Raw genomic sequence first — 15,192 nt, forward strand, 5'->3', positions numbered from 1 at the left:
ATTCCCACACTTTCATCTTTGTTTGAGCTAAATAAAAGAGAAAGGTTAATTCTCCAGCAGGGAGACAGAGCAGAGGGAAAACTGAAATGACAACCACAGAATGCTGAAGCATCACTGGCCTCTCTCAATACCATCTTAGTGTGCTGATGCTCAAGCCAAGATGTCTTTAAAGAAATCATAAGAGCTTTTCTGGAGCTCAACAAACAGTCTTTATATTGTGGGTCTGAGACCGGGAGCAGTGACCCTCTGTGAGCCTGGGGCCTGTTCCCCTGAACACCCATGTCGAAAGAAACAAAAAGATGCATTAATGAAGAAAAGAAGAAGAAAATACCCCCCCTCCCCCAAAGTAGACAGCGATTAGTAATTTGCTTAGTGTGACATGGAAGGAAGATATAGAAAGAGTGGAGTTAAAGAATGGAAGAAAAGCAGAGTGGAGTTAAAGAGAAAAAGAGAAAATAAAAACTTAAATATAGCATGAAAGTGTGAGGGTCTGTTTATGAGACAACTGCTTACTGCTGAGGTTTGGGGGGCTGTGGGTGGAGGAAGGCGGGGGTGGAGGTGGGGGGTGGAGGAAGGCGGGGGTGGAGGTGGGGGGTAGGGAAGAGAAAGCGAGTGAGGAAGAGCAATCATGTATGCTTGCAAACAAGGCTGGGGGGTTGAATGTCTCCTGGGTGTCTGACGAGAGCTGAGGAGCACAGCGAGCTCACCCCTGCAGAGCATCATTGTGTGGGCACAGCGTACCTACACCAACTGGTCCACACAGCCCCAATAAGGAGAAGGGCTGGGCGGGGCAAGGCTGGAATAGGTGGGGCTTGGCAGGGCGGGGCTAGGCTGGGTATTATCTCTGTTACTGTTCATAGCAGACTGAGGTAGATCATCACTTTGAAAGCAGCCCATTGTAATGGCATCATCTCTGATGTTTGGGGGGGGGGGATATCAGGGCTGATCTGACCAAGCCCTGGCTGTCTGTACACACCTGCTGGCCCTTTACTGTGGTGATGTAGCAGGATGGTTGAGGAAACAAGAGAATAAACATATTACTGTCAGATGAACTGTTAATGTAATACACTCAATAAAACAAGTTACTTCATACCATAGAACATATTTAAAAGTGAACAGTTTTGGGGATCAATTTCTGAGCAGAATATTTAATTGACTGAGAATGGTACTAAACATTTTTGCAAAATTAACCTAATGACTGCAACAAATACCTCAACAAATATTAAGATTTCTTAGAAGGAAGACATTTAAAGCTAATCCATCAGCTTTTTGCAGATTGAGGCGAAATCCATTGCGCTCTGAATTTGACAATAAGAGAGAGAGACATAGAGAGAGAGAGAGAAGGAGAGAGGGAGGGAGGGAGGGAGGGAGGGAGGGAGGGAGGGAGGGAGGGAGGGAAGAATCTCCCAGAGGGAACATGTTTGCACTGCCTCCCTTTCCTTCCCGTTCACTCATTCTCAGTCTGCGGGCTGCCTGCACACTCCACAGATAGGTCTGCGTTCAGCAGAAGGTCTGGACTACCTCTCTGACACACACACACACACACACACACACACACACACACACACACACGTGCACACATGTTCATACCTTACTTACCTGACTCAGAGCAAGGAAACACTTTCTCAAGTCCTGTTTAGTGAGAGAGAAAAGAGACATAGAAAGAGAGAGATAAAGAAGGGTAAACACACTCAGCAGTGTTGCTGCAGAGACAAGAGGCGAAAAGAAAGAAAAGGATGGACTGAATACAGGAGGAGGAAATACATCCAGTGAAAGAAAAGAGAGACAGAGACTTTGAAATCATTTACTTACAAAGAGGCTGAAACAGATCTCACCTCAAAGAACTCAGGTAAGAGTTCTCTCTTACCCTTCTCTCTCTCTCTCTGTCTCTCCCTCTCTCTCAACAATCTAGCTCTCTTTATTTCTCTTTCTCTGTCCAACATGTGCTGTCACCTGTCAGTCTTGTTCCCCCTTAGTTCTACACTCCTCTCAGCACTGCACTAAACCGCCTAGCCGAGACTTTCACACTTTGTTCGGTGGTTGTCTGTCATCTCTGTTTGTGTTGTTCTGGAGCAGCTGGTTGATATCATGAGGTTTTGCTGGTATATATGTGCCCAACAGCTGCTTCCTTAATGTGGGTTGTGTTATGATCCAGCGTGGCACTCCGTTAAATTATGTTCAATGAAGCCATATGAGGTGTGAGGTGTGAATGAAAATGTGTGTGTGTGTGTGTGTATGTAGTGGGAGCTTGTGTGAGTGGGATAACGCTATCTGTTGAACGAGCTAAGCCAGTGCTTTGGCTGAGGTTACAGGAGTTAACCAGATTTGAGAAGCTGACCCATTTATATCTCAGCACTTTGTAGTTGTTGACCCAAAATCTAAAAGAGGCCAATATGATTTTCCTCAGCCCCAAAAAACATTTAGCTATTTTACAGTAAGGTCTCATCACAACACTTACACATCATGGAAGGGTATGAATTCACAAACTGTGTGCTTTTACAACATTTAATGAAAGTAATGGCATTCACACCCACACCCACACACCCCCCCCCCCCCCACACACACACACACACACACACACACACACACACTTACTGATCTTTTTTTTAGCTTTGCATTCTTTCAGGGTCCTAATCACCTCAGGCCCGCAGTGCATTATGGGGCATTAGAGAACAAGACATGTAAATAATAAACATCATAATTTATGAGCAAAACAAACTGTTTCTCTGCTGAAATGTAATGGACTTTACATTACATTTACATTACAGTGTGTTTACTGCATTTACTACTACTACTCAACTAGAGAGAGAGAGAGAGGGAGCACAGAGGGAGAGTGATAGCACAATAGCTAAATATTATATATATATATATATATATATATATATATATATATATATATATATATATATATATATATATATATATATATATACTAAAGAACACCACACAGTGTCAGCATTCACCAGTCAGACGCTCAGCTCCCAATGAAAGAACCTCCAACACCATCTAGAGTGTTTACAGGCTGGGATGATTGAAAAGCTTTGTGTGGACACCCATGTATGAGTCTTTGTTAAAGGTGGATTCTTCATAACAGCACAGCACACTGCATGCTTTAAATAACTTAAACTGCTATTAATAACTTACAGTGTATGCTTTAAATGCATTAAATATATGCAAAATGAATATTTATTGAATTTATGTATTTTGCAGAATTTGTTTAAAACTAAAACATAGACTACACTTACACAGCAGATAGAAGTAAAAATTTACTACTTAAAAAATACAATTGGGTACATTGTTTTAATTTTGTCAGTAATAATTAGTTCCTGTTTTGTATTTTTAATCAGTTTTAAAAGCCAGGCTATATGTAACACTAATAAAGATAGGTATTTCTAGTTAGGGTTTTATAGACACCACTTGTATTATTACTAAACCAGTATCGATTTAGTCATTAAAGCCATACATGTTGAGTTATTGTGCTATAATGAAGGTTGGTGCTAGAATTCAGCACTGAAAACTTTTCTGTCGGGCAATATATCTGTTTAAAGAACTTTGTTGTTTATGTGTGCTAGATAAGGATGTGTAGAGGAGTAAGAGAGTCACTCTGGATAACAATGGATAACAAACTGTCAAACATGTAAATGTTAGTAGTGAGAGAAAACATTTAAATGAATTATTGATTAACTTAAAACACCTCAGGACACTGAATTAATGTGTCTCCCAAAATTAATTAGGCTGACTTAATTTAAAAGCAAAAAATTGTAAATCTACATTCATATTCTTTGTATGAATACAGTTTTCCAGTAAAACAACAATTATTTTTACTCAGAGCTGGTGTACAGTCAGCAAGAATTTTGCATACATGTGACCTGACACACTGAGGAAATAATCACAGTACCATATATATAATCAAATAGCACCTTATGTGGAAGTGTTGATTCACTGTGTGCACACACACATACGCACTCACACACACACATACACACCCACGGGCACTCACACACACCCACACATACGAGCAAACACACACACACACACACACACACACACACACTAGTACACACACACCAGCACACGCATACACACACACACGAGCGCACACACACACACACACACACGAGTACACACACACGCATACACACACACACAAGTACACAAACACACACACACACACACACACACGAGTACACACACACACACACACACACACCAGCACACGCATACACACACCAGCACACGCATACACACACACACGAGCACACGCGCACACACACACAGCAAGGATGTTGAGTGTGTTCGAGTCCTGAACAGCTCAGACTCCCCATTGAATGACTGAAGGGTTGAACTGGTGTGACTCCTTATCTTAGGCCGGACCCTGATCATGGGTCTTTTGCGAATGATCCATATGTTTACAGTTTTTTACAATTGCTAACACTCATTTATCAATACTAGAGATACATTTTCAAAACTCTAAACACAGCAACACGTTTACCTCATACAAATAGCCAAATAGTTAATATCCTGTTTAAAAGCGCATTTTCTTACAGTTTTTTGCAGATGCTAAGACCCAATTTATGAAACTATGTCTCTTTTGTCAAAACTTAACACACAGCAGCCTCTGCTACACACACAACAGGTAAAACATCTCAGACTTTTGGAAAAAGTACACACTTCAACCAAAATATTATTACATCTAAACTCTACACACAAATATCAGATGATTAGTCTTTCATATATGTGACTACACACTGAAGTGACAAATGGAAAACACGACTACCATGTGTTTGAGTGTTTAGTTTGTAGTCTGCTGTGAAGGTCTGTCAGAGGTCTCACATATACATGAATATTCACAAATATTGAGGTTATTTCTGCATAATCAGTACATTTACACCATAACGTTAACCGCAATTACAAGGGGAAGTTTTTTTTTTTGGTTTTGCGTGAACATTACAGCAACACATGCTGTATATACTGTAAACACATGGACAACAAAACAGACAAAATAAGCTCAAGCTTCCTCCATCACCTGCTGAATGTATTTGCACTGGGGGGGTTGGCGACCACCTCCATGACAAAAAGAACTCAACAGTAATGGAGAGTTTGGTGGAGATGAATCACAACAAATCGTGGCTGTTCAGTGAACCAGTTTGTACTTGAGCAGCCCGGTGCAAACTTGCTTTATCCCAGATGACCACAAACCTGGACTGTTCTGGTTCATCCCCCTGGTGATGGAGAATGAGTGTGTTGTGTTCTGTGTTGAAGAAGGTGATGATGTGCATAGTGTTGTAGGGACCAAGAGTGGTATGATGATGAGTGGCAAATTCATAACACAGTTGTTTCACACTGTCACTGGCCCAGTCCGGTTAGACTCACTGAATGGATGTTGCTGATGGTGACGTGGTCAGTAATGATGTGCTGTTGTAGTTGTTGGAAACGTATGCAGTTGTTTGCTCTGACTATATTGATGATGACTATTCTCTGTCCTGGCTGTTGGATGTTGGAACGATCTTCCATTAGCTGCTAGGACTGCAGAGTCTATTGCTATCTTCAAGCGTAGACTGAAGACCCACCTGTTTGTTGAGTTCTTACCAGAGCACTAATTCAGCTGATACCACTTGCCGTTGTTCTTAAATTGTATGTCTGTCTATGGTTATTTGTGCTTCTTGGCAAACGTTTAACTTGCAAAACACTAGGTAATGACATTGACTCCTGTAGTTTAGTAGTAGTCTGACTCAATGGTATCTTGAATTCTGGCCTATTTGTACTATTTCCTAGGATGAATTCTGTGATCAGATGCAAAAGCACTTTGTAAGTTGCTCTGGATAAGAGCGTCTGCTAAATGCCGTAAATGTAAATGTAAATGATGGTCTCTTTCTGTTCTGAGGTGGATAGACACCCACCAAGGGGTAGTCTAGTACATGATGTAGTATGTATAGAGGGGTAGTCTAGTACATGATGTAGTATGTATAGAGGGGTAGTCTAGTACAAGATGTAGTATGTATAGAGGACAGGTCTACTTATCTATTCAAATCAAATCAAATCAAATTTTATTTATATAGCGCTTTTTACAACAGTTGTTGTCACAAAGCAGCTTTACAAGTGCTGAGTCCTAGCCCCCAGTGAGCAAGCTATTCTCATTTTGAATTGTCTGGATGATGCTACAGTGTAGCAACACAGATAAGGTTGGACCCTTTGCCTCCAGAAAACCCAATGCATGCTTGACCACATGGTCAACCAGAGTGGCTCTGATCTCATCCTAACCCTAACCCTAATCCTAACCCTATCCCTAACCCAAGCTAAAGTCAAAGTCAAATTTATTTATATAGCGCTTTTCACAACACATGTTGTCACAACGCAGCTTTACAATCGTATGGGTCCAGATCCCTAATGAGCAAGCCAAAGGCGACAGTGGCGAGGAAAAACTCCCTATGATGTTGGAGATTAGGAAGAAACCTCAGGAGGACCAAGACTCAAAAGGGAACCCATCCTCCATTGGGCGGCCCGTTAGCACAAGTCCGTGGTCGCAGGGTGGTTCCACAGTTCCACAGTAACAGTCAAGGCTCCTGTTCCCCGGCCAAGCAGCCTCAGCATGCACTGACTGATCTAGTCATTCTGTCGGACCTTGCTGAAGAACACAAAGGCATCTTTGTGGATGTCTTCCCTGTTGTCACGGCTGAAGTTAATTCACTCATTAGTTGTATTATAGAGAACCAGAGGACGGGGGGGGGGGGGGGGGGGGTGTCCCGATGTGAAGCCATTTTAGAGTCATAAGCGCTCTGTCACAATCATGACCCCTGCTATGAACGTAATGTCCCGATACAGCTCTCTTGATAGGGAGTGTGGAGGCTTGGGGGTGGGAGAGGCCTACATATACAGCACAGCATTGTGGTCATGAGGCTCATCACAAGAGTATTTATGACAAATACCAGATTTAAAAAACACCTCACTTTAAAACAACAATGGAATCCCCCAAGAACCATAACTGGACCTGTGGGAAGTTTAATGTGTGTGTGTGTGTGTGTGTGTGTGTGTGTGTGTGTGTGTGTGTGTGTGTGTGTGTGTGTGTGTGTGTGTGTGTGTGTGTGTGTGTGCGTGCGTGTGTGTGTGTGTGTGCGTGCGTGTGTGTGTGTGCGTGCGTGCGTGCATGTGTGTGTGACAGACTCATTTTTTGGGTCATTAGTATTACAGTTTTTTGCAGATGCTAAGACCCAATTCCTGAAACTATCGCTCTTTTGTCGAAACTTAACACACAGCAGCCAATGCTACACACACAACAGGCAAAACAGCTCACACTTTTAGAAAAAGCACACACTTCAACCAAAACTCTTGCAACTCTTGCCAAAACCATATTTTTGCATCTAAACGCTACACAGAAATATCAGATGATTAGCCCTTCATATATGTGACTACACACTTATGTGATAAATAGAAAACACTACTACCATGTGTTTTATGAATGTTCAGTGCATAGTCTGTTCCAAAAGTATCATAGTTCACATACTGTATACAGAGATTTTTTTACCCTAACCCTGACATGCACCCTCATCAATGTCCCCACAAGCTTCCTCCATCGCCTGCAGAAGTGGTATGCGATCAGGGCTCTCAAGTCTCACGCATTGAGCGTGTGACACACGCATTTGACCGTCTTCACACGCTCACACGCCACACTTCCGATTTCACACGGCGAGAAAAAAAATCTAGTTTATTTACCTCCGATCCATATCTATGTCGCCCTCCACTGGCGATCGATCGCGATATACAAACCCCCACCCCCGCTCAACAACTCACGTTCGCCAACCCCCCCCGCTCAACAATTAACGTTCGCCACCCTCTGTCAACAACTCTCACACTCTGACATGAATCCAAAACTTGAGAGCCCTGTATGCGATGGTGGGGTTGGCGGTCATAAACTTTCCACCTCCATGCCGAAAAAAACTCAATAGGGTTGAGGATAGGTGAGTATGGTGGGAGGTGAAGTTAGGGTTAGGGTTAGAGGTGGGAGGTGAAGCACATCAAATTGTAGATGTTCGGTGAACCAGTGTTGTACTTGTGTAGCATGGTGGAAACTTACATTGTCCCAGATGATAACGTACCTGGTCTGTTCTGGTCCATCTCTCTGGTGATGTGGACTGTTGAGTAGTGTGATGAGAAAGGTGATGATGTGGGCAGTGTTATAGGGACCAAGAGTAGCATGATGATGGACAACACCATTGTGGCAAATGGCTGCACACATTGTGATGACGCTGCAGGAACACTATGTCATGGTGTCCTGTGATCTTTCTTCCTCTGCGTCTTGGTCTGGCAAGGTTGAAGCTTCATCAGTAGGCTATACAGTTTTTTACAACTGCTAACATACGTTTCCCAATACTTGTGATACATTTTCAAAACTCTAAACACAGCAACACATTTACCTCATGCAAATAGCCAAATAGTTAATATCGTGTTCAAAAGTGCATTTTCTTACAGTAACTACACACCAACTCTGCATTTCACAACGCAAACAAAGTTTTCTCTTTATATACCAACTTTGTTAAAACACAGCAAACCTGGTTCAGTATCCAATCATTCTTTCAAACACTACCACATATTCTCTGTTCGAGATTAACATAGTCAATCACTGCACAACCACTGTAAAAAAACTAACATTTGATGGCAATACAGAAACAGTATTACATGTAATATTTTACTCTCTCCCAGCAAACAACAGACATTTTACAGTAACATCTGTTGTTTTCTTAGTCAGTTCATTTTTACTGTAATCTGCTTCATTTGGACCTTTTTTCAAATGTGTGCATTTTTGGCAACACACTGCCTACACAATGAGTGATATTTACTGTTAGGTACTATATGGAATGTAGATTAGACAAAAAAGGAGTCAGTAACAGTTTTGCAGTAAAGGGTATATTTTACTGTATTAGGGACATTACTGTAAATTGTAGCCTAACCCAAAAAATAATTATCGTAATTATAAACATAATTAGCCATGGTCCCATATGTGTAAAAATTAGTGGTGGGCCGTTAACGGCGTTCGTTAATTTGATACTCTTATCGGGCGATATAAAAATTATCGCCGTTAATCTATTCTTAAAGTTGGGTTGGGAACTGGGTCAGAATGGGTAAGCAAACTATGATGACTTTCAACTTGATAGTTTAGCTCGGCTGTATTCCTAACCAAATTGCACAGTAGGGGCGAGAACGAGTTTTCAAACCTGTGAATTACAAATCGTACGTGTGTTTACATGGATGCAGCCACGAAGTCGCCAGGTTTGCTTCATGGAAAATTCATTTTTAGGAACGTAAAGTGTTACCGGAGCGGAGCTTGGAGCGGTCGTTTTCTGCATGGTCCTAGTGCTAAATAGCTAGCTTCGTCGCTATTTAAATATTTCTTTTTAACCGGCTTTTGAAAAAGTCCCCCCCAAATTACGTCCGTGAGGTTGTGTACTAAATGTTGGCTTACATTTCAAATATCATGTTTAGCTGAATAAACATGTTATCAACCCCTTTTAATGTACAGTATGTAGGCTTACAAATTCATGTTTAACTGAATAAACCATTGAACACGAGTAGCCTACATTTATTGAGCATGTTTTTTTTCTTCAAGTATCAAAGTAGAACAGCTTCCTCAAGCAGTCATTGATGCATTTTGGAAACAGGAGATGAGCCCCTGGTCTAACGCACCCCCTGTATTAAGAAACCCTATCTCAAAAACTGACTTTTAGTCATTACTTGGGTAGCATGCATATGAGCCATTTTAATAGAGATTAATCTAGATTAATCTAGATTAATTTCAAGATTTCAGTGAGATTAATCTAGACAGAAAAAATTAATCTATGCCCACCCCTAGTAAAAATACACATATACAACAAAAAAGCCACACAAGGGGGAAAAACAGGATACAAAACTGAATAGTCTTGTTATGTGTAATCTACGTGTAAGGCAGAGAAAGTGCTTAAGGTTTAGCACACCCGGTCAATAGATAGCCTACATGGGTTAGTTGTTTCAGAAATTGTGCTATAAGGACCACTTTTGTGTCTTAGCAGCTGCAAAAAACTCTAGAGGCAAATTCATTGCGCAGTTGTTTGACACTTTCACTGGCCCAGTCCGGATAGACGTACCGAATGGAAGAACATTCTCTGCCTTACACTCATTTAGAAATTCCAAAACACACTTTTTGCAAAATTTTAAACACAGTTGTTCACATAAGATACAACATTCAAAACTGAAAACCATGTTTCTTTTGGAAAACACTGCCAAGCAAATGCTACACTCACCTACCAAAATTCATACCCAGTTCTCACACGTTACAACACTTCTAGCTCATTTTTAGACATCAAAGCCTAATCCCCATAAAGAGGCCACAAGTTGCAAATCTTGGTGTGCACATCACTGGAGTTCAATATTGCATAGATGTAACTATTCTGCGTTGTGTTGAAAATGATGAGGACGCTCAATTGGATGAAGTCATTTATTCCCTGCACATGGGTTGATAAAATGATATTTATGGTGGGATAAAATGTGGAGTCTGCCTGCAGCAATGTAATTCTCTTCCCGCTGCTTCTCACACAAAACATTTCTTCATCCATTTTTTAAACGTATATACATGAACAAAAAGTACACTCAGTGGCCACCACCGGTACTGCACGTGAAATGCAGCCATAACGTTCCAGGCTAGTCACGCTTTGGATCACACATGCTAGCGGGACCACGAGGTGCACATAGAACATACAAAATGCAAACAACTTAAAATACAAATGTAATAAATTACCTGCACATGGGTTGATAAAATGATATTTAGGGTGGGATAAAATGTGGAGTCTGCCTAAACAAAACAAATGCCGTATTATAATTTGGACTTTCCAATACGAATACATTGATTAAGGTCAACAAAAAAAATACGAAACGAGAAAACATCACACAAATCCGATTTATAAATCACCTTACATATTAGGTTACATTTATGTTGAATCTAAGACATACAAAATAGTGCAAATATAGATTTTAATAACTTCTCAGACCCACGATTATCCCACCTACCTGCAGCAATGTAATTCTCTTCCCGCTGCAGAAATCCCACAATGCAAAACGGTATAGACCGATTACAAAATAAAAGTCTCAACCCATTTATGCAGGATTTAACAATTTAACACTGTTACATAAAGATGATGATGAAAGAGTACAAGAATGAGGAAGAGGATGAGCAACCATAATGGATGAGATCAGAGCCACTCTGGTTGACCATGTGGTCAAGCATGCGTTGGGTTTTCTGGAGGCTAAGGGTCCAACCAAGGGTCCAATATCTGTGCTGCTACACTGTAGCATCATCCAGACAATTCAAAATGAGAATAGATAAGTAGACCTGCCCTCTATACATACTACATCATGTACTAGACTACCCCTCTATACATACTACATCATGTACTAGACTACCCCTCTATACATACTACATCATATACTAGACTACCCCTCTATACATACTACATCTTGTACTAGATTACCCCTCTATACATACTACATCATGTACTAGACTACCCCTCTATACATACTACATCATGTACTAGACTACCCCTCTATACATACTACATCATGTACTAGACTACCCCTCTATACATACTACATCATGTACTAGACTACCCCTCTATACATACTACATCTTGTACTAGACTACCCCTCTATACATACTACATCATGTACTAGACTACCCCTCTATACATACTACATCATGTACTAGACTACCCCTCTATACATACTACATCATGTACTAGACTACCCCTCTATACATACTACATCATGTACTAGACTACCCCTCTATACATACTACATCATGTACTAGACTACCCCTCTATACATACTACATCATGTACTAGACTACCCCTCTATACATACTACATCATGTACCAGAGGTGGGACCAAGTCAGTGTTTTGCAAGTAAGACCAAGTCAGTGTCTCAAGTAAGTCCAAGTCTTTATCCTCAAGTCCCGAGTCAAGTCTCAAGCAAAGACAGTCAACTCAAGTCAAGTCTCGAGTCAAGGCAGGCAACCGTCAAGTCAAGTCCCAAGTCTGAAACTTGGAATTTCAAGTCCTTTCGAGTCTTTTTTTACAGGCACCAACGCTTTACGAATGCTACGCTGATGCGTTTCTTTACTCGTTTTGTTGGTGTCCGCCAGCCAAAAGATGACAGATCATTTACTGTACATTTTATCTTCTCTTAATTACATAAATGTACTTAAACAAGAATGTTTCATTACATCATTTTACACGAAAATAGCAAGCTTCATCGTAAGCAAGATGCTGTCATTACGAATGGTTATTCTAAACATTTGGATAAAATGTTTAAATATAGACTAATAAAAGGTTAGGGTTATTTTTTCATTGTTTTCTGTTATTGTGGGGTCACAGTGTAGGCTACTATTGTTACCTGGAGATTCAGTGGGGTCACATATTCTGATGGCTGCCGTCAGAATTGGTGACCCCAGTTAAAAAGGCTCACCTGTACATCCCATTCATGATTTCTTTGTTGGCTGCAATGGTGAGGGGATGGTAAATCTTGTTTAAGTACATTCATGTAATTACAGTTTTTCTCGATTGTTTACACACATTGTCTGAAAGCATGCCTCATACTCTCAAAACTCTACACACAAATCAGAAAAACACACACACAATGGGCAAAACCCCTCAGTTCTCTTTCAAAATGAAACTTTACAGTCAGAACAATATTATATCTTCTCAAAATGGTATTTTGTTCTCAGATGACACACACAAACCATCATATGAATAGACATTTATAACAACTGGTTGAACACTGATGTGCTCAATGTAAAACACTATGATGAATGGAAAACACTTCTTCTCCATTCATCATAATGACTTAGGCCTTTTTTGTGCAGTGTGTTACGGCCTGTCTAGGTGTGAGGACCGTAACAGTGGTGTATGTGAACAGCAGTGCGAATGTTAGTGATGATGGGACAACAGGAGTGGGTGGTTAAAGGTGTATTATACAGAAATTGTAATTTACAAGATATATACATACACGTAACTGGTCTCAGCTTCAGGAGTGGCCCAGGCCAACATAACAAACAGAACTGAACTATAAAATAAACCAAACACTAATTACTCTAACAGAAAACAAACATACAGTACTACCCTAACTCCCTAACAAAAAAACCATACAAACAAACCCAAATCCCAAAACAAAATGGCAGCCACTCCCTACTTACCAGAACACCAACAACACGTAGAATATTTACAAAATGTACAACCGGCAGACAATCCAACAGGGGCAAAGGCAAAAAGCATAAACAAGTTCAAAGCAGTCAAAAACCAGAGTTCTAAGATGAGGTACAAATGCAGAATACTAATAACTAACAACCAACACCACCAAGGAGCAAAAATGTCTCGCTGGGAGGCACCGGGAAGGGCCTTATATAGTGCAGGGTGAAATGGAGTCTGGAGCGGAGTCTGGAGCGGAGTCTGGAGCGGAGTCTGGAGCGGAGTCTGGAGCGGAGTCTGGAGCGGAGTAGACAGCAAACACAATACACAACACTATCATAGGACATAACACAGTGTTACACTTACTACAGACAGGAAATACATAAGTGCATTGTAAAATATTTTAGAATAGTGTTTTTATACTCAGAACACACATATACAGTAACAAATATATTTTATTTTTTCCCACAAAAGCAATGTACACAGTGTACATCCCACCCAACACAAAGTTGCACATACAGTGGTCTACATACACAACAACAGAAGAGTTTACTATATACAGTTACAATTACAGTAAAAAAAACTATGTTGCATACAATGGCACGCTGGCCAATGATATTCCTTCCCCTCCTTCGTCCGTCTTTTTGTGAGGTTGAATCCAACCTCATCAATGAAGATGAATTGGTGCTCCACTGCGTCCACCTCTAGCTCAAGGATTCTCTGCAACACACATGACAGTATCAGAAATAGACATGGAGGAGTCACTATTGTGAAGCACAATCATTATGATTACAATACTGAAATATGTATAATTTATACAGTGTTGAGGGGATACATCAGTTGTGAGATTGTATAGGGCTTACTTGCACATGGTTATATTTCAGTTCTTTGACTCTTTCTGAATTGCGTTCAAAAGGCACCCTGTAGACCTGCTTCATCCACAGATTATTTCTGCGCAAGACACGGTCCAGCGTTGATAATCTCACCCTATCAATATTTTGAAATATCTCGTTGTTTTCTATTATTTTTCTTTGTATTTTCCATAATGTTATGGCATTATTTTCTAGGACCATGTTCAGGATTTCAGTTTCCTATTCAGGAGACAAAAGACGTTTCCGTCCACCTCATGTTGGTAACCTTTCAGTTCTGCAATACAAATAGTAAAATACTGTAAATACTGTGTAGGAACACAAAGTAGGAATACATTTCCCAAATACTTGAAACATACTTTATATTTACAGTCCTACAGAACAGTCCACAGGCAATACTGTACTCATTGAGTACTGTATTGATATGCAGTACTGCAGTTTCCTACTGAGAGTTGATTTCTTACCTGTTCTCATTACGGAAAGTCCGGATGATGGATGCTACAGTGTACCTACTCACATTTGGCTGTACTCTTTGCCCAGCCTCCCTCATTGTTAGACCATAGACCACATGGTCAACCAAAGTGGCTGGGATCTCATCAGAGATTACGGTCCTTGGCCTTCCTCATCCTCGTCCTCCTCCTCTTGCTCTCACTCCTCTGGCTCTCCCTCTGTTGGCATCCATTGCTCCAAAACAGAAGAGCTCACCACCAACAGAAGAGCTTTTGCCATTTTATGCTAAAGCTCTGATTGCTGGTTGTACACATGTGTGACAGGTGTTTGCTGATATGATGAGTCAGTGTGCATAGTAGGACAATTAACTTTAGAATTTTGAATAACAGTGTGTTCCTTGTGAAAACAAGAGATTTTCTTCATGAAAATTATGCCAAATGCAGAAAATTGTGTGTAGTGTTTTGAAAAAAGTGTGTTTTAGAACTGCAATTTGAGTGTAAAGCAGGAATTGTGCTTGTAGTTTAGTAGAATTGGTTCAGGGGGTTGGTGCAATAGTTACATGTTGTGGTCATTGTGTCTCAATTACCAGCATTAGTGTGTTAACAATCGAGAAAAACTGTAAGATACGATAAATGTAAATATAAACATCTGTCATATTTTGGCTCGT

The 15,192-nt window shown here is 40.6% G+C and overlaps 1 protein-coding gene across 1 annotated transcript in view; it reads left to right on the forward strand.

Moving 5' to 3' along the window:
* Positions 1 to 1,474: 1,474 nt before the first annotated feature.
* Positions 1,475 to 15,192, forward strand: part of hs3st1l2 (heparan sulfate (glucosamine) 3-O-sulfotransferase 1-like 2) — a 29,371-nt gene continuing 15,653 nt past the window's right edge. The window contains exon 1 of the mRNA XM_076989942.1: positions 1,475 to 1,849. The gene's annotated coding sequence lies outside the window, so the exon portion shown is untranslated. The remainder of the gene's footprint in view (positions 1,850 to 15,192) is intronic.

This window comes from Brachyhypopomus gauderio, unplaced genomic scaffold (assembly GCF_052324685.1).
Source record: "Brachyhypopomus gauderio isolate BG-103 unplaced genomic scaffold, BGAUD_0.2 sc71, whole genome shotgun sequence".
NCBI classification, from domain to species: Eukaryota; Metazoa; Chordata; class Actinopteri; order Gymnotiformes; family Hypopomidae; genus Brachyhypopomus; species Brachyhypopomus gauderio.